The 21,144-nt window shown below is 43.9% G+C and overlaps 1 long non-coding RNA gene across 1 annotated transcript in view; it reads right to left on the reverse strand.

Annotated features, from left to right (window-relative positions):
- Positions 1–660: 660 nt before the first annotated feature.
- The window catches only part of LOC144825169 (uncharacterized), a 219,628-nt gene continuing 199,144 nt past the window's right edge, over positions 661–21,144 (reverse strand). Inside the window, exon 3 of the long non-coding RNA XR_013609310.1 lies at positions 661–1,476. This is a non-coding gene — a long non-coding RNA (uncharacterized LOC144825169). The remainder of the gene's footprint in view (positions 1,477–21,144) is intronic.

The raw sequence follows: 21,144 nt of genomic DNA on the forward strand, positions 1-21,144 counted from the left end.
AGTATCTGAGCAATCTGATTTGATCTGGTCTAAGGTTTGGATCCGGTCTTGTTTGACATCAGTGAGGTCAAGGATAGGGCCTTTACCGTGGGTAAATGTGCGATAAACATGGAGGAGATCTTGGTGTCAGAGAAATGATACCAGTTTACACATTATGCAACAGACTACCAAGTAGGAACAAATTAAGTTACACAAACCAACACCAGGCACCATAAGCTAAGACCAGACACACAGGGCCTGAACCCATTACTCGCAAACCTGGATTTTTTAATTTAGCACAAACAGGTTTATTAATTGTGTTTAAGTGCTGCTGGATGGGGTAGATTATTCAAAATCATTCTTCAGAACACTGCTAGACCATGGGTGTCCAACATATAGGTCCAGGAGAGCTGACTCCATGCCAGACTCTCAGCACATCTACAAAAGGCAGAATTATGTAACATTTAATTTTTTTAGTCAAAAAACAATAAAGCAAATTCACAAAAGGTTGTAATTTATTTTTCTATATAAATATTAAAACATGGCAACCAAAATATTCATCCTCTGGGTAGCAATAAATTCAAATGTTCAAAAAAGAAAACATAAAAATGGGTTGGGGAAATAGTGTCCTATCACAGGTAAAAACAAAATTCGGCTTCAGCTTTTGTGCTTGCCCCCAGTGATACTTTATGCTCCTATTTTCTTTTGGACTGGGATGGATTTTAGGGGTTTAGTGGGAGGAACAGAGTCTGGGTGTTTTGGGGAAGAAGGTATTGGGGTATGGTGACCTCTTGGGGCAGGGTGAGGTTTTGGGGCACATTGAAGTATTGGGGCACGATGCGGTGTTGAGACAGGTGGGAGGTGGAGTAACAGGACCTGCTGGTGAAATTGGGGCAGGTGGGGCATTTGGGGCTGGAGGAGGAATCGGGCAGGCTGAAAAACAGGGGTAGACGTCCCAAAGCACCAGTGCCCAAGGAGCCAACACCGTAGACAGGACCTCTCTGTTGGGCAGACAGACATCATCCAGGATGTCAACTACTTTCATTGGTTGCTGACTGACACCCTGGATGGCATCCAACAATGCCCTCTGCCCTACAGAGATGTTCTTAAAAACCTCCAGTGCCTCCTCTGACACCAGTGCTGGTTGGATGCAAGAAGGGGAAGAGGTGCTCAGGGCGAAGGAATCTCCAGACCTCTTTCGGAGTGGGTGCTGGCTCGGTATAGGGGTGAGGAAGGAGTGAGGGTGGTAGTAGTGCTAGTTTTAGTGGTGGTTATAGGAGCAGATGTATTCTATGATGTTTCTGCTGCCACCACAAAGGGCTGGCCATGGTTGGAGGCCTCAGAGTATGATGGAGAAGTGACCTCCTGGCCAGCTCCCTCACACTCAGTGCTACTGGGTCCTTCAGCGTTGGCGGCACCTCCTTCTGACTTGCAGTGGCCCTCCTGCTGTTCTCCCTGAGAGTGGCCTGTGTCTCCCTTACTTGCAGCAGGAGGAAGCTAAATGGAGACATAGGCGCATGTCAGTTACAAAGTACAACAAAATATACATACAACTAAGATGTCCTGATTTATTTCAATCAATGTAAATATTCTGAAGAGAAGACAAGTAAAGTAACATCACTGAATATGTTAAGTCACAGATTGATGGTCAACCTAACAATTACAATGTAAGCAGATTCTTTTAGGACACAAAAACAGGGTGGCCTATCTTTAGAGTTTTATAGAGCGTATACTCTGTCACAAATGTGGTATAAATCCTGTCTGCCACATCACAAGTACCATAGACTATAATAAACTTATAATACTGTGGACAGGAAATCTGTCACATTTGCGAAGGAGTACCCATCTGTTAAACTAAGATTTTGGCCCATAGTACATACTGCTACATTAATATTTTTTAAGTTTGTAACAGGAATGCCCTCTGCATGGTGTTCAATCCCAGCCATGGCCTGTGTTCATAACTTCTAACACATTTTATGGACTATAAGGACTTATCATCAAGTACCCATGTGTATGTGAAGACTTAAGCCTTCTTAATGAAAATAGTCTGGTTATGCACTTGCCCACAACTTGCAAGTCCACAACTAGTATTCCTCCAAATAGCTGCCAAGGGATACTTGTCCATGCAATATAGTTGTGTATTTTGCGAGGTAAAACCAATGCATCATGATCTGTAGATATCTGATCATGCCCAACACCTTTTAGTGCTCCACAGGAGTGTAAATGTACTGACCACCTTGATGAAGGGGCTGGTTTCATGTTTGTTAGGCAGTATGTGCCGTCACTAACATGGCAGATAGCCAGTCCGCCATATTTCAAGTGCATTATTGCCAATGGCATTTGTAATAAAGCAGATGGGATATTCATCATGTTTGCGATGAAGTACTCTTTCTACAAAAATATAAATAAAATTCTTTCTTTTTAGATTCTTAGCTAACCTAAGCATACATAAATTAGCACTGATATTAATTTGAAAACGTTAACATGCAAACCTACATGCAGAAAATAAGTAATAGATTGTTAGTATTGACACAGAAACCACTGTCTACACACACAGGGGCATATGTACAAGGAGTTAAAGCCACTTAGCGGGACTTTTCCGACGGTTGTGCGGCACGATTTTTATCGCCTTATGTACAAGCTGCCGCTAAACTCTGTTAGGAGCAGTTTTTCTGCAAAAACTTCCATTCTAAAGGTTGCCACGTCTGTTATTGATAATGACATGCAAGGGAGGCGTTCCCGCGCAAAACCGGCTGTTAACCCCACTTCGCAATATTTACAAGGGGTTACCTGAACTTTGGAGGAACAAAAAAACTGCTGCTAACTGCAGTAAGAGGCAGTTTTTTAAGACCAGAAAATAGCTGGTCTTACAAATGGAGATAACACTTGGGTCCTCTTTTCAGCAGGGCTTGCTGCTGGACAGCGCAGCAAGCAATGTTGCTGCACTGTCCTGCAACAAAACTACAGCCAGGAATGCGCACCATCAATAAGATAGTGCACATTCCTGGGCCTCAGTCATGAAAAGTGTTGCAGCGCTGCGACAAGACATCGTTGCACACTTTTCACTACCCCCTTCTTAAAACACTATGGATGTGCGGTATTCACAGGCTAGCGCTCCATGACGCAAGTAATGACAGATACGTCTAGAATCCTGACATATCTGTCTGAGCTAAAGTCACGCATTGCTGCAGTCGTGTCACAACCATGATGCAACTCCAGCAATGCATAGGGCCAGCCTATCCATGTGGCACTGAGTCATCCTTACATCAGCCATTAGGCAGGCATAAGGTACTGATGCAGTGCCGTTCATGAGGGGTGACAGGGTGTCGGTGCAGTAGGAGATCCATCGGTGGCGGTTGCGTGCCACGGTGTCATCGTCTGTAAGTGTTGGCTGAGTGATGGTGCTGAGGAAGTTAACGAGACGTTCTTCGGTGGCCTTGTTCCATCTGTGAGGGGGCGATGATGACGATGGTGTACGGTGGGCATGGTGCTGACGTGATGTATGCTATGATGGTCGGTGCAGGAGAGTCCGGTGGTGTGGCTGTAGTTGAAGTTCCCAATAGCGGAGGAGACGTGCTCGACCGCGTGTCCTTCTATGTGGCTTGCTGCGGTGACGAGCTGCTTGAGTCTGATGTTGAGGAGCTTCCCCAGGAGGGGGTGTTGTTCTGGTCACTGTGGTTCTTCAGGTGGAACTTGAGTTCACTGAGTAGGATGTTGTCGGTGGATCGGAGAGCCTGGGGTGCAATGAGGTCTATAACGGTATCTGAAAATGGAGGTCCATGGCCTGGGGGGCCTGCAGATGAGAGTGCCACAGAGGATGGACTTGGGGTTGGTTCATATCTGGAAGTTGATGTGTTCCATGGTCACCGTTGGGTCATCAGAGTGCGTGGTCAGTTGGAGTGTGCTTCTGTAGGTGATGACAATGCCTCCACCTGGACAATCGGGTGGTCCTTTCGGGGTGATTTAGTAGCCATTAGTGATGGCGATGTCCGGTCCGGCACAGAGGTTGGTCCTGGCAGGCGATGTGGTGTCCAGGGTTGATGGGGAGGAGGGTGCTGGTGTTGTAGCGGTGGAGTGTCCGATAGGAAGGGTGCTTGGTGCTGCGCGCGTTCCATGGGCAGATGGACACAGACGGGCTTGCCTATGGCTTGCCTTTGGCACGGGAGACACCCATTACAACGCAGGCATTACATCGTAATACCTTTACAACGCATCCCAACAACGCAGGAGCTTTTACATCGTATTCCATTATTGTGAGGTCAGTAGGTATGGGTTTCGGGTGTCGGAGATGAAATTTGGGGTGTATTATGGGGTAAAATTTGAAATTGGGGTGCGCATTCGGGTCAAATATGATTTTTAGGGTGTCTTTTGGGGCTCAAAGATGAATTTTAGGGTTCAGGGTTTGCTTTGGGGTGCAAGGGATAGTTTTAGGGTTGCACTCACTGAAGTGGGAATAGTAATATTTACATCTCCGCTATCCAACACATTCCCTACTGTTGCAATATGCCTAGTATTAGTATGCATTGTAATGGAATGCGATCTAAAGGTATGCGTCATAACTTCATATATACCTTGGGCACACTAGTGGTACACCCGCTGTGCATGGCCGCACAGCGGACACCATTGATAAGTGCTGCGGGGGGACTGGACAGCTGGGAGATGGGAAACGCCAGAAAGGATCAATGAATGGGGTGTGGATGCGGGGGTGTGTGTGTGTGAGCGGCTGTTGTACATATTTAAATGAGAGAAATCTTACCTTGAGGCCGGGTCCCGTGTCTTCGTTGCTCCTGCTCTCCTGAGTCTGCTTCCAGGAACAGGAAGTAGACAGCCAGGCTCCCTCCCCTAAGCCAATCACAGCACTGCAATGTGGCATTGGGATTGGTCTTTGGCACCGGGACAAGGCGTTCATCCAGGGGCTGGAGGGGTATTTGGGCATGTTCTCCATTGAGGCTGTAATGCAGCCTGTATTGCGAACAGGACAGTGCACATGACTGCTTGGGAGACCTGAGTGGGCTGACGAAACAGTCATTGTGCACTTGAGTGGGCATGCCACTCCACACCTGCCCTGCTCCGGGAGTGGAGCAGCCCTACCTGGACTCCCGCCCGCAAAGGAAACATAGCACGATTACATCAGGAAGTTATCATCATGTGATGATATTTCTTCTTCTTGCACTGTTTGAAAGCAGTGGGACGACACTCTTCCGCCATAGCGGGTGAGCTGCCACTGGGGGTGTATCATCTACAGGTGCTAGGCCTGGGCGACTCGACCCCCGGGCCTCCTCCATTACGCGTCCCAACTTCTCCTTACCTAGACATTGACACCATGGTGCAATCCGCTGCAATCTCTCCAAATCTGTGACTCAGCCAGCAGGAGCCTCAGCCAGGTAGGATTTCACAAGCCTGGGTACAGCAGTCACTGGCAATTCCGCTGGTGAACTTCCCGATGCAGCTGATGCAGCATGGCCCCCTTAGGCATGAAGTTGCAGCGCTCCTACAACACACATTTGGCGCAGCTCAAGGGCCTCACCCTCCACAGCGTCCGGCCAGCACAACATCATCCGGCCTGTGATGCAGTGAGGCGCCGCCCGCCACTGGCAATCCCTTCTGTGCACCCTGGTGTAGTGGTGGATCGTAGTATGTGAAGCAGACCTTCCTACGTTGGTGCGCAGGAGTGCCTCTACCATTCACAGCTCCAAGGGACTCAAGGCGGTCTTCTCACACAGGTCAGCAACGTGTCTCCATGCGACCTGCCAGACTTCACCATCAGGTGCAGGTGATTGCCGCGCCTCAATGTCTACTGCCCCGGTTCATTGACTCCACAGTTTCTCCGCATGCCACTCCAGGCTCCAGACGCAGGTCCAGCGAGACATCCAGGCTCCTGGTGCAGGTCCCGTGAGGCATCCAGGCTCCAGGCGCAGGTCCAGCGAGACATCCAGGCTACAGGCGCAGGTCCAGCCAGTGGGGCATCCAGGCTCCAGGCACAGGTCCAGTGAGGCATCCAGGCTCCAGGTGCAGATCCGGCGAGGCATCCAGGCTCCAGTCGCAGGTCCTGCAAGGCTTTCAGGCTCTCACACTGGTCACCCTAGATGTTGGGTGGTTTGAGTGGGTTGTTGATGTGTGCTGCACTTGGCTCTGGCTGCTCCATTCTGCATTTCATTGGTTTTTTTGCCTATTTTCCATTGGGGTCGACTGATAGGCTATGTTTTCCATTAGAGGCAAAAAATCCTGAACCTATCGCCATGTAGCGACGGCTTGTAAATACGTTGCTAACATTGCAATATTTTTCAACGGTACACGGCGGTAAGAAAACTGCCGCTATTTAACGTTAGCAATAGTTTTCGCCAGTTCTTGTACATATGGCCACAGTGCCTGATTCATAGTTTTTGGATGAGTTACACTATGACAAATGTGACGATATTACAAGTGCATTCTATCTTATGGCACTTCTAATATAGATGACAGTATATCTGTCACACTTATGACACAGTATTCCATCCATCAAAGTATAAAGAAGGGCTTTAAGCAACATCAGTGCCTACATCTGTGATGAAACGTACCCCCCTTGTTCTGCTCCATGGCCTTCAGCTCCCCTTTCAAGTGAGGTTAGGCCCCTGCAAGAATGTGCCGCATCAAGAGGTCAGCGACCACTGCACCTGCTTTTTCTGCTTGGAGCACCTTCCCAACTGGTTTAGGGCGATCAGGCATGTCTAGCCCGAAGGTCCTCCTACCATTTTCTGTAATAGATGCTATGGCACCTATAGACCTCCCGGTGGTAGACACTCCTCGCAATGGCCCACAAGATGTTCTTCTTGTTATAAGGGCTGACTTATACAGAGGAGGATGCAAAGAAAAACAAAATGCTAATAACAATTATGTAGTGGCACACACCACACATTTAAAAAATACATTATTGAGCTATTATCGGAATATTGCGTAACATAACATTGGTCTGATTTCAAATTATTGGCCAATGATTTTGAACTTTTTGTTCAGGACATTACTCCATGTTGTGTGATGGCATCCACTGCCATACTCTCTCGCTTGGTGTATATAAACAACAGTAACATTTCTCTGTGGCATTATAAATGCATTTTTGAATCTGGTCCTTCATTATATTTTTTGGAGTGTGATACTCCATCACAAAACTGCCGCATATTCTGTCTGTATATTATATCTGACACTGGACATAACGGACTTTTAATATAACTGATGAGATATCCTTTTGTGATGGAATATCTCATCCCTCAAAATCTAAATCTGACCCTATGGTCAGATTTAGAGTTTTGCGGTTATAGGACAGCAGCCAAAAAAGTGTGAGTAGTCTTGGCCACCCTATGTAGTGTGTATAGACATCAAAATACTCTGCATAGGGTGGACAGAACATCCGCTACTTTTTGAAGGATCTTCGGCATCCACCTATCTCTAAATCAGGCCATTACTTTATTTCTTCTTTTCTAAAATGACATTTAAAAAGTGTTTGAAGATGTACATAGGTTAATTACTAGACATGTATTAAAAAAACAATTGTGTCTGTTGCATATTATATTTTTGTATATGTAATGTCACCAACAGTATTCACATTGCAGCCAAGTTATATGTGTCTGCATTCATTTTATTCAGTTTCTGATTTAACAAATATGTCAATCTAACTTGTGTAGTTATATCATTAAGTATTGCACTCATATTTTGCAGAGATGTCCATCTTCTACCCCAGCAAGATGAAGAAAGATACACCAATGTAATAATTGTGTGTATCGACCATGTACAAATATATAGACAACGCAGGATAGACACACCATTAAGAAGTGCAGGTTTAACCGCAACATCATATGAGCATGTGAACAGCAATTATAATACGACTATTTACTGGACATCAGAATTTAAACTGCCTTCCCGCCTATTGTGAAGATTATGGCAGTGTTACATTTCTGTACAACTGGTTCCATTAAAAAAACAGCGGGTGACTTAAATAGAACGCTTCCCCCAATGTTTTCAGTTATCCTCAACCATGTCCTGCATGTTATGCTCATATGCATCCTATGGATAATGCTACACTAAACAATATCAAGGCAGATTTCTATGGATTGGGAGGCACATACACGTGATAGGTACCATCTGTAGAACCCACATTGTATTGGTGCCACCTCATGATGGGGAGCAAGTGTACTGCAAAGGGAAGCATTTCACTCCATCAATGAGCAGGTAGTTTGCATTGTGGACATCTACATCACCAGTGTCTATGCAAAATGTCCAGGTTCGACCCATGACTTGCTGGTGCAATGCAACAGCTGCAAACTATAACAGATGTCAGGCCTTGCACCAAGTAACGCTTGTTTTGTTGGTAAGTCTCAATCATTAAACTATTACGAACTGTTAAACTGTTATAATTTGGCCAGCCACATAACAGCTCACTAACATGTGTTTTTGTGATGATATTTTTGAGGGCACCGAGGGTATCTGAGTCGTGCCTGGCTACTGCAACCCAATAATGCCAGCGTAAGTCCACTTCAATGATGGCCACGTGAAAAGTAGTGGCTATGTGGAGTAGAAATTAGGACTCCGGTAGGACCAGTTCAGGTGGCTGGACAAGAACAGAGGGGACATCCTCTGCTCTACTGGCAAGGTCCGCATGATTGTACTGTTTTTTTAAATGCTTCATAACATTATCCTGCAGAGGAATATACCATTCAAACCTGATGTGGGTTACGAGTGGCAACCCCAACATTGAAGTTAGTGACATGCATCAGCAAGATAACAGTGATGAGGATGAAGGACTGGCCTCAGGTGTGAACTCACTGAAATCATCTTTGCCGGATGGTAAGTGACTGCAATAGATGTGTCATTTGGTCATTAGGAATCTGGACATATCCTCCTTGATAATGAATGGTGCCTACTGCCAATTATTTTACTTTCAGAATGTGGCTTCTTGTTAGTTTCAAATGTCCTATTGAGATGATTAAATTGCTTGAATTTAGAAACAAAAAAATCTAATATCATGACCATGCATGTTGACAAGGTTTGTAGTTCAGCTGTAGAGAATGCCTTGCAAAAATGTTTGTATAACCATGACATTGGAAGACAATGTTAGCTTAATACTCATTATTTTATCTTCTTAATCCTTCCATGTTGTTCTTTCATCTGCTGGGTCACTAGGGAGGTACTGGTAAATACCTTCACCTGTCGCACAGATATTGGCTTTGGAGAGTTCTACAGAGCAAGTTCCTTCCCCTTGTTGGAATGGTGGTGATTTGGTTCACTGCATACTTCCTCTCAATCATGGAGTGATGCCAATGTACATGAGTTTCATGAAAGGGGCCTAGCACATGGTGTGCGACTAAAAATCAAAGTTGATGTTATCAGCTTTACCCAACCCCCTGGAAATCTAGTGTTTCCTATGCCTGTATCTGAGTGTAATGTGTGGAAAAACATGAGGGTAACCAAATGTTTTGGTGAAGACTACTATTTGGGCTCCTGCAGTATTTAGAGTGCCAGTTGTCACTGATATCTAACACTAATGTATGATCTTCACAATAGTTCGATTCCTCACACAGTTTCCATTGACACAATCATAACTAGATTTTCCTAACGCCTTATACATTTTTTCAATTCAGATCTGTACTTCCTAATGTTCTGTCTTCCCTGTAAGGTCTATATTTAGAAAAGCGTCTGTACACATTGTTGATGTGACCTTCTCCCTTGCTGGAGTTTTGGATGTCTGCCACATTTTTAAAATTGTTAATGAAAAATAGAAAAATATGTTAGTATGACTCTTATTGTTTGTGGTAATGAAATGTGTATTATCTGTCTAGACTGCATGTTTGGCAACGGTTTTAACTTTGATGTAAAGTATTTATGGGTTGTGACAAAATCAACTCTTTGCAAATTATTCCAAAAAGGAGGTTTTTACAGATATTATTTGTATTTAGTAATGATTTTATTTCAAAACAAATATATAAATGTTTCACCAGTTAAGACTCTGTGAGATGCTCAGAATATAAGGGAACTTTGATGCTGGATAAGAAAATTACAAATAGGCAACAGTTGTTTACAGTTCTTCCCCCAGACAGCACTCCATGAGCAGATGGGAGATGTGTGATCATGAGGTGGATTGGTAGAATTGTCCGCAAACTCACATTAGGACCTCACATTTTGTGTCTCTTGGGGGTAAATTCATTGGTGGTGTCTCTAATAGGGCTAGATGAATAACCCCATCTAAAGAACCCTGAGGTGTCCTGAGTGAGAACGTGGGAGGGCGGGTGTGCCTCTATGAGCACAAGTGTCCCTCTTTCTGTGGTGCTAATAGCTGGAGATGTTTCACGGACAGACTTAGCAGCAGATGGTGCTTGACCATGGAAAGTGACAGCTAAATCAGACACTGCTACAGTCAGTGTTTTGAAGCCGTTCTGGAACACCCCAGAATGTAGAGTTTGCAACCTGAGGTGAAACTACAGGATATTGTACTGGGCCGTTCAATGAGCTGGCCCAGTTGATCCTTCTGCTGCATAGCTGCACCAATCAGGTCTCTACTTACGGTGGTGAAGATGGTGACCACATCCACAGCCTCTCTCCCCACAGCAGGTCCCACTCCTGCCCTTTCCAAAGTACCCTGTGACCTTGACTTAGTGTGTATATACAACAAGAGAGGAAGGGAATGCTTGGCTACTCTCCTACCCCAAAATTCGTAACTATTAACAACAAAAGAGAGCCTACAAATTGTGAATTATTAAACGACAGTTTGTCTAAGATGAGGAACAACACAGTGACAAAATTGATTTAATTTAAATGGTCAAAAAACAAGGGCCTAAGTGCAGAGAAAAAGATTATAAAAGAACCCTCACTCACCCTAGTGGTGACATGCTTCATCATGGGGTTCAGTCACAGATGGGGCCGACTATCCCCACCTGTGTGCTTCAACGCCTGCATGTGCAGCGGAGCAGGTATGTGAAAAAGAAATGGTGTGAGTGATCAGTGATGGGAAAGTGTATTAAAAGATCACAGCTGTGCCTCAACAAACTGTAGTAAAGGCCAGTTGTTCACAATAAAAACAGTGAAGTTACTGGGATATATATTAAAATTCCAGTGACTTAATGTGGGTGGTCAACATGTTTCTGCTGGTTAACGCCATTTTGACTCAGCTTTCATCAGGACCCAAACAACAAAAAGAAAAACGTCCTATAGGGGTCCACACACTCTAAGGCGTGCCCACACCGTTAAGACTCCAGAGAAAAGACAAAAAAGGGGGGGGTTTATACTCTCCTCTTTTGGACTCACGGTTTTACCCGTCATCAATGTTCCTGCTAATCGTCAGGATGTATTCTGTGGAATAATCAGACAACAAACATATATATTATTAAATACGTCCCTAGCAGTTAAATGACCAGCTGAGTAACTCTAGTCCTATTCCAGTTACTCTATTTTCAGCACATTGATGTAATTTCAACATGTAATGACGCTATTTAGGCAAAAGTACACGATAATCAGAATATACATAGTGCCACCACTCCAATGGAGACATTGATCCTATTGAATCGAAATTCATGATTAAAATACCAGCTATCACTGAATCAAAGGAGAGAGGGAGGACTAGGTAAGCTAGTCCGGATCCCCGTAATTATATGTCAAAATCAAGAAGGACTAGCTAGGTTTTATAAAAAGAAGACTCAATGGAGTACGTATGTCAAGAAAAAACCGGTGGGTTTTTTGAAAGCCCTCACCCACCAACCTAGTTGGTGGCATGCTTCATCATCGGGCCCACCACAGTGGCACCTAACGTGCCCCGGGTGTGCTTCGACGCCAGATTACTGCGGAGCTGGTATAATTGCTGAGTGTGCAGTGTGGTGAGTGTGAAGGTGAAGATTAAAAAGCCATACAAAAATCCCAGCACCCGAGGGTAAAACTATTTTAATATACTGGGTCTCTGTTGGCAAATTAAAAGGCAGACGGACACGGTGGAGTATGGATTATGACCTCCAGTGTCCAGGGTCTACATGTTTCAGCCTGGCCTTTCTTAATTTTAAAACAGGCTTTCCTCAGGACCAAGTGAGTATGTGTGGGTTTTAAATAGATAATTTACAGTGAGTGTTTTTTGTTTTAATGTGTAGCACTCCCTACGGTGCTATATGGGTGAGAAGGGGCTTCCCTCTCGCTTTGACAGTATTTAGCGCCGCAGAAGGACGACAGGTCCAAGGAGGAACCAGATCGACATCTTCGGTCTTTTTCTCTGCCAGGCGACCCAAGAAGGCTTTGAACAGATAAATACTGTCAAAGCGAGAGGGAACCCCCTTCTCACCCATATAGCACCGTAGGGAGTGCTACACATTAAAACAAAAAACACTCACTGTAAATTATCTATTTAAAACCCACACATACTCACTTGGTCCTGAGGAAAGCCTGTTTTAAAATTAAGAAAGGCCAGGCTGAAACATGTAGACCACTGGACACTGGAGGTCATAATCCATACTCCACCGTGTCCGTCTGCCTTTTAATTTGCCAACAGAGACCCAGTATATTAAAATAGTTTTACCCTCGGGTGCTGGGATTTTTGTATGGCTTTTTAATCTTCACCTTCACACTCACCACACTGCACACTCAGCAATTATACCAGCTCCGCAGTAATCTGGCGTCGAAGCACACCCGGGGCACGTTAGGTGCCACTGTGGTGGGCCCGATGATGAAGCATGCCACCAACTAGGTTGGTGGGTGAGGGCTTTCAAAAAACCCACCGGTTTTTTCTTGACATACGTACTCCATTGAGTCTTCTTTTTATAAAACCTAGCTAAAATACCAGCTATACATAACATAAAAATCTAGTCCTCAACGCTGACCTAGGAGGCCACGGAGGCTAAATCCCAGACACAGGAAAAGCGGACTTTAGTCAAAAAAAGGGAGGGAGCACTTACGGTGCTTGCAAAATCAGCATGCCTCATGGACTCACAGTGTTGGGCATGTTTTCACTCCCAGCTCCGTCTGCTGAAAATCAAAAGATACACAATAGTAAGTGCAAGGGATTATCGCTATGAATACAACGTATACACTGTGAGGACCGCCCCAACGTAAAACCGGGTACTTCCTCACAGAGACTTCGCGCATACACTTACTGTGTGCCGGGAGACTCGCCGCCTGAAACCTGGTGTGTTTGTCACTGCAGCCCGGATCTTACCATCCACATTTGCTTAATGGTTTTTAAAGTTCCGTATTCCGACGTGTTCCGGCGTACTAGCGCGTCATCAGTCACGTGATCATGACGGTGTCACGCAATCGCGGAACTGATACATGCAGTATTTTGTTGTTTTTAACTGTTTTATGGAAACTTAGATGTACGTTTCGATATAGATCAGCCGACCTAATCGCAATTTTATTTGTCACAACGCTCATAAAGGAATGTAAATATTTCTATTTTCTTACTTCAAGTTCATGATAACGTGAGTACACTTCCGGTATATGCAAATCTAAAGGCTAGACCGCTAACCCCTTCACCGTAGTAAAGTTAAATATTAGTGATTCTCAAAGGATGTTTGATACAAACTATGGTGTCACAAGGATGATAACTTTACAAACTCGCAAAAATATGAAGGATTCAGATTCCGAAATTAAACAGATAATCATGTAAATTATTTAATTTCATATGTTGCAAATTTATGAACATCGGGATTTGAGGGGTTATTTAAGTACATTACCCCACGGGATATCATCATTAAGTCCCACCTGGTGAGACGCTAAGCGATGAACCCATCTCTGCTCCTGTTCAAATAACCTTTGTTCATTGCCACTCTGTAAATGTTCGATCACTGTCCAGTGGAAATTATCGGGGGAATGTCTGTGATCCAAAAAATGAGTGGTCATCTTGGTGTTGCTCTTCCCGCATCGTATGCTACTCCTGTGTTCGCATATACGTAATGTGACCATTCTTTTTGTCATTCCCACGTATCTTAAACCACATGGCCAAGTTATTAAATAGACAAAATTTGTTGTATTACAATTAGTGTGGCTTCATTGTTCCCAGATTCTATTGGGTTCCAAGGACAATGTTTTCGAACTGCTTGTGAAGGGGCAAACACTACAACTCCCGCAAGGATAGTGGCCCACTACAGATGGTAGGCCCCACAGATTCAGGACGTTTCTAGTCATTTCTGGTGTTTTCCGGGGGCGTATATGGACCAAAGCATCCTTGAGGCTTTTTGCTCTCTTATAAGAGAATAAAGGTTTGTCCCAACTGCAGGTATTGGATGTGAGAATCCTCCAGTGTTTGTTAATAATACGAGCCACCATATTTGAGGCTGTATTAAATGTTGTTACACAGGTAAGGGTACTTCGCCATTCACTACTGTAGGCTTATCTTCAAAAAGGGAATCCCGATTTTGATTTCGGGCCCTTTTGTAGCTTTTTGACAGAAGATGTCCAGGGTACCCTCGAATTTGCATCTTATCAGTAAGATCTTTGGCCTGTGACTTGTAGTCTTGAATATCCGAACAGTTTCTCCAAATACGGAGAACACTGTGTGGAGGGGGTTGGAAGGTGGACTTCAGTCTAAAATTCGTATCCCCCTGCGTCCTCTGTGTAGAGTCTGTCGTTTGTCTCTCAAAAAAGCTCTTAAGTCTTAATTTTCGAAAAAAATCAGTCAATTCACAACGTAGTCTAAAAATATCTAGGCGAGGGGTAGGGACAAACCCCAGACCCTTTTCCAAGATACTTTGCTCATCCTCTGTTAGGATTACATCAGTCAAATTGGTGACTAAACTTTCTGGTTGCTTGGGCCTGCTCTCTGATCCGCAGTTTTGCTTCTTGTGTTGTCGCCCACTGAGTCCGACTGCTCCCAATGGACCTGATTTTGTCCCTTTCGTTTTCCCCTTGTGCCCCGGCCCCTCCCTAAAAAAGAAGGTTGGAACATTGGGGGCTGATAGAATGGAGGTTGCATGTGGCCAAAGGGCTGATTCCAACCCATCATTGGAGGGAAAGGAATTTGAGGGGGAAATGTATTTTGAAAAGGTGGGCCATCTTGTTGGTATGGCTGCCAGTTAGGATTAAACATACCTCTACCCCTACCTCTTCCTTTATTCCTCCTGTTAGAACTCCCAGTACTAGAGCCACTTGATTGAGAGTCATCAGAAGCGTTGGAACTATAACCCGTTTTTGTTGAAGACAGACGGACATGGAGGACTTAGGTCTCTCTTATAGTAGAGAAGAGGTTGATGCGCTCTTAGGAGATGCAAATTTATTCGCAGATGCCTCAATATCCCAAACCATCTCCCAAACAACGGAGTGGGACAAATTGGGTGAATTGAAAAGAAGCTGTATCAGAGCAATTTTGCATGGTACAATGCTAAAACAATATTTACTGAAAAATACTGCACCCAAAGGTTTATTGGTGACTAACGCTCCAAGAATTTTTCTGGATGATGCGGTGTTCCGAAAGGAATGGGCGCAAATAGCTTGGCACTGCACCCGGGATTGGGCGATTCTTATAATTAAAACTGCTCTGCGACTATCAGAAGCCATCCAATTAGAAATACAAGTTACTGAAGCACACTTTAAAGCAACCCTGACGGGTTACAAGAAAAGATTGGATGATCTTAATAAAGAGCTCAATGATTACAAAGAAAATTTAGCCCAGTCAAAGGGACAGAAATTGCAGAAAGACCTTAAAAAGTGGGCATACGAGAAGATATATCCCTACTCGGTAGCCGAATATACCCCTTCAACAAAAACGGGTTATAGTTCCGACGCTTCTGATGACTCTCAATCAAGTGGCTCTAGTACTGGGAGTTCTAACAGGAGGAATAAAGGAAGAGGTAGGGGTAGAGGTATGTTTAATCCTAACTGGCAGCCATACCAACAAGATGGCCCACCTTTTCAAAATACATTTCCCCCTCAAATTCCTTTCCCTCCAATGATGGGTTGGAATCAGCCCTTTGGCCACATGCAACCTCCATTCTATCAGCCCCCAATGTTCCAACCTCCTTTTTTAGGGAGGGGCCGGGGCACAAGGGGAAAACGAAAGGGACAAAATCAGGTCCATTGGGAGCAGTCGGACTCAGTGGGCGACAACACAAGAAGCAAAACTGCGGATCAGAGAGCAGGCCCAAGCAACCAGAAAGTTTAGTCACCAATTTGACTGATGTAATCCTAACAGAGGCTGAGCAAAGTATCTTGGAAAAGGGTCTGGGGTTTGTCCCTACCCCTCGCCTAGATATTTTTAGACTACGTTGTGAATTGACTGATTTTTTTCGAAAATTAAGACTTAAGAGCTTTTTTGAGAGACAAACGACAGACTCTACACAGAGGACGCAGGGGGATACGAATTTTAGACTGAAGTCCACCTTCCAACCCCCTCCAAACAGTGTTCCACCGGAAATACTGGCTTTTGAACAAGCCGTGGTCAAGGAAATTGAATCCTTGGCACCCCCAAATCCTTGCAAAAATCTGACAGCGGGTGAATTTAAGGCCATACAAACCTTGCAGAAGAATACTGACATTGTAATAAAAAGTGCAGATAAAGGGGGAGGTGTTGTTATACAACACAAGAAGGCCTATGACCAAGAGTGTAGGCGTTTGTTGAATAATGAGACCAATTACGTCTTATTAAGAGAGGACCCATCTGAGAGTCTAAAATCTGAAATAGTGGAACTTGTGATGTCAGCGGAATATGAGGGATTGATTACCAAACAAGAAGCTGACTTCCTAACAACATCAGGGGGCAAAATTCCATATTTTTATACTCTCCCAAAGACACATAAAGGGATTCTTCCACCTCCAGGGAGGCCAATTGTCTCAGGGCTGGGCTCTTTGCTTGAGCCCTTGTCCAAGTACTGTGATTTCTTCTTAAGACCCATAGTTGAAACCACCAGTACGTACATAAAGGACACCAAAAGCTTACTAGCTATGTTGGAATCTGTCACTTTACCTGAAGGACAATGTTTTTTGGCTACACTAGATATCGAAAGCCTTTATACTTGCATTCCGCAAGATGCGACCATTGAGGTAATTGCCCACACATTAGAGACCAACCCGTGGGATTATAATACATCAAAGTCCTTTGTGGTTGAATGTGCCTCTTTGGCCCTGAAAAGGAATTTCTTTCAATATGAAGACCGGTTATATTTACAAGCCACTGGTACTTCCATGGGCAGTACCTTTGCCCCAAGTGTGGCGGGTTTGTATGTATTTAATTTTGAAAAGTTACACATTTTACCCGCCAACAACCCGTTCTGTGATAACATCATTCTATGGCAAAGATACATAGATGATGTGCTTTTGATTTGGAGAGGAAATGAGGAATCACTGGTTTCTTTCTTCACATGGGTAAATAATTGCGACCCGAATCTCAAGTTCACACATGAGCACAATGAGTCCACTGTAGTGTTTTTGGATGTCACCATTACAAAGGTTGCCAATGAGTTAAAAACCAGAACCCACTACAAACCGACCAATAAAAATAACTTGTTACACTATACGAGTTTTCATCCCCGACCATTGAGGGAGAATTTGCCATTCGGACAGTACCTCCGTATTCGGAGAAACTGTTCGGATATTCAAGACTACAAGTCACAGGCCAAAGATCTCACTGATAAGATGCAAATTCGAGGGTACCCTGGACATCTTCTGTCATAAAGCTACAAAAGGGCCCGAAATCAAAATCGGGATTCCCTTTTGGAAGATAAGCCTACAGTAGTGAATGGCGTAGTACCCCTTACCTGTGTAACAACATTTAATACAGCCTCAAATATGGTGGCTCGTATTATTAACAAACACTGGAGGATTCTCACATCCAATACCTGCATTTGGGACAAACCTTTATTCTCTTATAAGAGAGCAAAAAGCCTCAAGGATGCTTTGGTCCATACACGCCCCCGGAAAACACCAGAAATGAATAGAAACGTCCTGAATCTGTGGGGCCTACCATCTGTAGTGGGCCACTATCCTTGCGGGAGTTGTAGTGTTTGCCCCTTCACAAGCAGTTCGAAAACATTGTCCTTGGAACCCAATAGAATCTGGGAACAAAGAAGCCACACTAATTGTAATACAACAAATGTTGTCTATTTAATAACTTGCCCATGTGGTTTAAGATACGTGGGAATGACAAAAAGAATGGTCAAATTACGTATATGCGAACACAGGAGTAGCATACGATGCAGGAAGAGCAACACCAAGATGACCACTCATTTTTTGGATCACAGACATTCCCCCGATAATTTCCACTGGACAGTGATCGAACATTTACAGAGTGGCAATGAACAAAGGTTATTTGAACAGGAGCAGAGATGGGTTCATCGCTTAGCGTCTCACCAGGTGGGACTTAATAATGATATCCCGTGGGGTAATGTACTTAAATAAACCCTCAAATCCCGATGTTCATAAATTTGCAACATATGAAAATAAATCATTTACATGATTATCTGTTTAATTTCGGAATCTGAATCCTTCATATTTTTGCGAGTTTGTAAAGTTATCATCCTTGTGACACCATAGTTTGTATCAAACATCCTTTGAGAATCACTAATATTTAACTTTACTACGGTGAAAGGGTTAGCGGTCTAGCCTTTAGATTTGCATACACCGGAAGTGTACTCACGTTATCATGAACTTGAAGTAAGAAAATTGAAATATTTACATTCCTTTATGAGCGTTGTGACAAATAAAATTGCGATTAGGTCGGCTGATCTATATCGAAACGTATATCTAAGTTTCCATAAAACAGTTAATAACAACAAAATACTGCATGTATCAGTTCCGCGATTGCGTGACACCGTCATGATCACGTGACTGATGACGCGCTAGTACGCCGGAACACGTCGGAATACGGAACTTTAAAAACCATTAAGCAAATGTGGATGGTAAGATCCGGGCTGCAGTGACAAACACACCATGTTTCAGGCGGCGAGTCTCCCGGCACACAGTAAGTGTATGCGCGAAGTCTCCATGAGGAAGTACCCGGCTTTACGTTGGGGCGGTCCTCACAGTGTATACGTTGTATTCATAGCGATAATCCCTTGCACTTACTATTGTGTATCGTTTGAATTTCATCAGACGGAGCTGGGAGTGAAAACATGCCCAACACTGCGAGTCCATGAGGCATGCTGATTTTGCAAGCACCGTTTAAGTGCTCCCCCTTTTTTTGACTAAAGTCCACTTTTCCTGTGTCTGGGATTTAGCCTCCGTGGCCTCCTAGGTCAGCGTTGAGGACTAGATTTTTATGTTATGTATAGCTGGTATTTTAATCATGAATTTCGATTCAATAGGATCAATGTCTCCATTGGAGTGGTGGCACTATGTATATTCTGATTATCGTGTACTTTTGCCTAAATAGCGTCATTACATGTTGAAATTACATCAATGTGCTGAAAATAGAGTAACTGGAATAGGATTTACTCAGCTGGTCATTTAACTGCTAGGGACGTATTTAATATTATATATGTTTGTTGTCTGATTATTCCACAGAATACATCCTGACGATTAGCAGGAACATTGATGACGGGTAAAACCGTGAGTCCAAAAGAGGAGAGTATAAACCCCCCTTTTTTGTCTTTTCTCTGGAGTCTTAACGGTGTGGGCACGCCTTAGAGTGTGTGGACCCCCGTAGGACGTTTTTCTTTTTGTTGTTTGGGTCCTGATGAAAGCTGAGTCAAAATGGCATTAACCAGCAGAAACATGTTGACCACCCACATTAAGTCACTGGCATTTTAATATATATCCCAGTAACTTCACTGTTTTTATTGTGAACAACTGGCCTTTAATAAAGTTTGTTGAGGCACAGCTGTGATCTTTTAATACACTTTCCCATCACTGATCACTCACACCATTTCTTTTTCACATACCTGCTCCGCTGCACATGCAGGCGTTGAAGCACACAGGTGGGGATAGTTGGCCCCATCTGTGACTGAACCCCATGATGAAGCATGTCACCACTAGGGTGAGTGAGGGTTCTTTTAGAGAATAATCTTTTTCTCTGCACTTAGGACCTTATTTTTTGACCATTTAAATTAAATCAATTTTTTCACTGTGTTGTTCCTCATCTTAGACAAACTGTTGTTTAATAATTCACAATTTGTAGGCTCTCTTTTGTTGTTAATCGACCTTGACTTAGTGGACATGGGTGTAGTGCTTCCTGGCTTCATAGCAGATATTGTGGCTCTGGTTCGTTAGGAGCCAGGACAGGGGAGGTCAGAGCTGTTGGAGGGGTGGGGCCACAGGGGGATTGTGCAACATTGATGTTGGCAATCTGGACAGAACTCTGCTTCATGTTATAGGTCTTGTGTCCACAGGTAGAGGGAGAGGGAGAGGGAGAGAGAGAGAAGGAGAACAAGAGGGAGGGAGAGAAAGAAAGAGAAAAGGCAGAGGTAGAGGTCTAAGGTGCTGGCCAGCCAAACCCAATGGCTCAGGATAGTTCTAAGATGTTCTTCATTAACAGGTGGGCTGCTCCCACTGAAGGCTTGGGATTTTGGATCCTCAGGAAGAGTGGACCATGCTATAAAGGCAGATTACTGTGATCTTTGTGTGTTACCTGGAAAAAGGAAAGAAATGCATAATATGTTTGTTTTGCAGTCAAATTTAGAGAAGACGGCCAGCCCAGAGGTCATTCAGTATATTGAAAGGAACTTCTGTCACGGCACTTACTTTCATGGCCATTCACCAAACCTTTACAATGTTTTGGTTTCAGAAACAAATGTCCAAAAATGGGAGTTTGTTTCTGAAAAACAAATTACCTGTAAACCTTGGGAGTTTTCCCCTAGAGTGTGGGGGTCATTCCCTCTTTTCTCCAGTCTCTTACTGCCAGGTTTCTTCTAGTGGTGACAGACAGGAAAAATATTACACCATCCACCCTAAATAGGGTGAGCTGTGTAATGTTCTTCAGCCAATGGCCCTACCTCATTTGGGCCGTCAGAGGAAGTATTCTGTTTACAGAGCCAATAAGGGCTTAGTTGATGAAATACTTAAGTATTGCCCATCTCTAAATGCGGCGGCTGGGCCGAGAATTTGGAGGACAAGATTTGCGATGGAGTACCCTATCCACCCAACTCTAAATTGGGCTCTGAATATCCTCTCTTTCAATATCCTTTTTAATTTGTAGAAAGACACAAAGGCAGTGTAGAATGGAGTTTGGAGATATTACATTCAACTAAATTTCTTTTAAGTTACATGTTCATTCAAAGTCTTAGTTATAGTCTTTAT

Source organism: Lissotriton helveticus, chromosome 3_1, assembly GCF_964261635.1.
Source record: "Lissotriton helveticus chromosome 3_1, aLisHel1.1, whole genome shotgun sequence".
Classification (NCBI taxonomy): Eukaryota; Metazoa; Chordata; class Amphibia; order Caudata; family Salamandridae; genus Lissotriton; species Lissotriton helveticus.